This window comes from Arachis hypogaea, chromosome 16 (genome assembly GCF_003086295.3).
Source record: "Arachis hypogaea cultivar Tifrunner chromosome 16, arahy.Tifrunner.gnm2.J5K5, whole genome shotgun sequence".
Lineage (NCBI taxonomy): Eukaryota > Viridiplantae > Streptophyta > Magnoliopsida > Fabales > Fabaceae > Arachis > Arachis hypogaea.
The window spans coordinates 54,525,479-54,529,732 of record NC_092051.1 but is presented as its reverse complement, the minus strand read 5'-3'; the positions used below and the strand labels follow the sequence as shown (position 1 = coordinate 54,529,732).

The following is a 4,254-nucleotide window of genomic DNA, read 5'->3' as shown; positions in this document are numbered from 1 at the left end:
GATTAAGGTGTGGAGCTCTGCTATTCCTCATGAATTAATGCAAAGTACTATTGTTTTTCTATTCAATTCAAGCCTGTTTCTTCTCTAAGATATTCATTCGCACACAAAAACATGATGAATGTGATGATTATGTGACGCTCATCATCATTCTCACTTATGAACGCGTGCCTGACAAACACTTCCGTTCTACATGAAAACAAGCTTGAATGCATATCTCTTAGCCTCCTGATCTACGATCAGAGTCTTTGTGGTATGGGCTAGAATTATTGGCGGCCATTCTTGAGATCTGGAAAGTCTAAACCTTGTATGTGGTATTCCAAGTAGGATCTGGGAAAGGATGGCTGTGACGAGCTTCAAACTCGCGAGTGCAGGGCGTAGTGATAGACGCAAAAGGATTACTGAATCCTATTCCAGTATGATCGAGAACCGACAGATGATTAGCCGTGCAGTGACAGTGCATTTTGGACCATTTTCACTGAGAGGAAGGGAGGTAGCCATTGACAACGGTGATGCGCTGCATAAAGCTTGCCATAGAAAGGAGTGTGAAGGATTGGATGAAGACAGTAGGAAAGCAGAGATTCAGAAGGAACAAAGAACCTCCATACGCTTATCTGAAATTCTCACCAATGAATTACATAAGTATCTCTATCTTTATTTTACGTTTTATTTATCTTTTAATTATTAAAACTCTATAACCATTTGAATCCGCCTGACTGAGATTTACAAGGTGACCATAGCTTGCTTCAAGCCGACAATCTCCGTGGGATCGACCCTTACTCTGATGCCAGGGCATTTTAGCCAGTTTCATTGACCTTTTCTTTACTGTTTTTAGGGTAGTTTCATGCATTTTCTTAGGAAACAAGCTAGTTTTGGGTAGATATTCACTTACATCTTGATTCAAGCATACATTGTGCACTTTACATGATTTCATAAGGATTTTGCATAAATTTAAGGACAAATTGGATGTTGCATTTCCCATGACTTGGACTAGAACTTTGATGCACTTTATTGCTTGATTTCAGGACAAAGGAAGCAAAGAAGAACCACATTAGTGGCTACGTTAGTTACACTAACGTTAACACTAACGTGGAATGGGAGTAACTTGCAAAGTTAATGAGAAAAGTAATTGCCAATAACGCTCTCGAAGCCATCATTGCCCATGTTAAGAGTCACGTTAACTAAGTTAACGTGAACTCTAATGTGGAAGAAAGGAAATGGAGCCAACGTTAGTGACACTTAACATTATCACTAACGTTGGACCAAGCTCATAAGTGGCCACGTTAGTTGCCACGTTAACTTAGTTAACGTGGCCTCTAACGTTGAGAAGTAAAGGGGAAGCCAACGTTAGTGAGATTCAACTTTATCACTAACGTTGGCCAAGTCACAATAAGCCACGTTAACCCCCACGTTAACCTAGTTAACGTGGAAGCTAACGTGAAGAAACAAGGTGGTCGACAACGTTAGTAACACCAAACATTGTCACTAACGTTGGAAGGAACCCACACAAGCCCCAATAAGCCACGTTAACTCCCACGTTAACTTAGTTAACATGGAAGTTAACGTGAAGAAGGGAGGTGATCGCCAAAGTTAGTGACACCCAACATTGTCACTAACGTTGGAATGAGCCCACACAAGCCATTATGAGCCACGTTAACTCCCACGTTAACTTAGTTAACGTGGAAGCTAACGTGGATAAGGGAATGATGAGCCAACGTTAGTGACACTCAACTTTGTCACTAACGTTGGAGATGGCTAGCATGGCCACGTTAGAAGCCACGTTAACCTAGTTAACGTGGACTCTAACGTGAGAAATAGGGGCACATTGGAATGTTAGTGACAATGGTAAGTGTCACTAACGTTCTCGAAGGTTGGCAAGCCTACGTTAAAAGAGCCACGTTAACTAAGTTAACGTGGACTCTAACATAAGGAAGGCGGAGACTTCTCAATGTTACTGGGAAAGCTAAGTCCCAGTAACGTGTGCGAAGGGCATAGAGGCAACGTTAGTGGCAACGTTTGTGCCACTAACGTTGAAGTTAACGTGGCTCTAACTTTGGTGAGGAACGTTAGTGAAAAAGGTGATTGTCACTAACGTTCTCGAACCCATATTCTCACTGAACGTTAACACCACTAACGTCCTGAGCTAAAGTCTCTGCCCACTTCACACTTTCTCTCTGCAAGTAAAGCCAAGCCCAATGAAGAAGAGAACTGCTTCAAACTCAAGATCCAAAGGCCTATACCCAAGACTTGAAGAGCCAACTAGAAGAACAGAAGAGTAGTATATATAGGAGTAGCTTTGAATTAAATTGGGGAGTTGGAAATTATAGGGAGCCTCTTGGCATAGAACTACTTTCTGTATTTTACTTTCTCTGCACTTCTAGTTTCATCATGTATTCTCCATCTTTGTTTTCATTTTTCAGAGCATTGAACAACTAAACCCCTTTCATTGGGTTAGGGAGCTCTGCTGTAATTTGATGGATCAATACTAGTTTTCATTATTCTTCTTCTATCATTTCTCTTGATTTTACTTGAAAGCTTTCGATCTTCATCCAATTGGGTAGTTATCTTGGAAAAGAAGCTATTCAAACTTGGATCTCTTCTGAACCTTGAAAGAGGAATGAAGAGATCATGCTAGAAATGCTTTCTCATTCTAGACCAAATTAGGTTTGGATGGATATGTGACTATAATCCTCTCAACACTTGATTTGGGAAATGCATGTGGTATAATCAGTGACCATACTTCATCTTTTCTCATGAGCAATTGACCAAGGAATTGGCTATTGATCAAGATTTGAGAGATTGAATTACAAGAAATTGTAATTTGATCACTTAAGATTGCCAAGGAGATCAATGAGTGCATTGATTGAGGAAGAGATGAAAATAAAATTGATCCGGAGAATGCAACATCTCCTGAGCCCAATGAACCCCCCATTTCTGATCTTACCCATTCTCTTTAATTTTTGTCATTTACTTTTATGAGCAATTTCCCCATTCCCTTTTAAGATTCTGCAATTTACTTTCTGTCATCTACATTCAGCTCTTATTTCTAGCATTTACTTTTCTATTATTTACTTTTCTGCCATTTAATTTTCTGCAATTCTCAACTCAAATTCTGATTCGCTCAACTAGAATATTCCTCTAATTAAAGTTGCTTGATCAACCAATCCCTGTGGGATTCGACCTCACTCTATTGTGAGTTTTTACTTGACGACAAATTCGGTACACTTGCTGAAGGAAATTTGTTATGAGACAAGTTTTCCGTGTATCAAGTTTATGGCGCCATTGCCGGGGATTGATTGTGCATCTACAATGATTAAATTGGAGGATAACTAGATTGAGCATTTTATTTTTGTTTGATTTAATTTTCTGTTTGAGTCTTTTACTTTCTATTTTAGTTAATTTTTTTCTCTTCCCCCTACTTTTTCTTTGTTATTTACCATTCATTTCACTAACCCACTAACTGTTTGATATATTGCATCACTCACACTAACAGTAATTCTGACAGATATAATTTCTGCACCTATTCTCTTTGCTTGTAATTGTTGGTTGTGTGACAGGGAGAAGAAGCGGGGCTTCAACTTCCTTTGATTCTGAACCTGAGAGAACCTTCCTTAGACTAAGGAGGGAGGCAAGAGAAAAACGTGTAGTTGGTGCTGAAGAAGAGGAGGAACACTTTGAGGAATACTTTGAACCAAACATGGAAGAAAACATGGAAAACCATCGTGAAGAAGAAGCTCACAACCATGGCGGAAGAGGACGAGCAAATCATGCTGGGGAGGATAGAAGAGTTTTAGGCTCTTACATCAATCCAAACCCAGGAAATGGTGGAAGTAGCATTCAAAAGCCAACCATCCACGCCAACAATTTTGAACTAAAACCACAGCTCATCACCCTTGTGCAGAACAACTGTTCGTTCGGAGGAAGTGTCCAAGAAGACCCCAATCAACATCTAACCACCTTCCTGAGAATATGTGACACAGTGAAGTCTAATGGTGTTCATCCTGACGCCTATAGACTGCTCTTATTTCCATTCTCACTCAAGGATAAGGCAGCCAAGTGGCTGGAGTTTTTCCCAAAGGAGAGCTTGACAACTTGGGAAGATGTGGTGAACAAATTCTTAGCAAGATTTTACCCCCCTCAATGAATCAATAGGCTGAGAGCTGAGGTCCAAACTTTCAGGCAACAAGATGGTGAGACTCTATATGAAGCATGGGAGAGGTTTAAAGACCTAACAAGGAGGTGCCCACCAGATATGTT

At 40.2% G+C, this 4,254-nt stretch overlaps 1 non-coding gene across 1 annotated transcript; it reads right to left on the bottom strand.

Annotated features, from left to right (window-relative positions):
• Positions 1 to 4,147: 4,147 nt before the first annotated feature.
• LOC112761673 (small nucleolar RNA R71) lies at positions 4,148 to 4,254 on the bottom strand. Its single transcript, XR_003182057.1, has one exon. It is a non-coding gene; the product is annotated as a small nucleolar RNA R71 (small nucleolar RNA).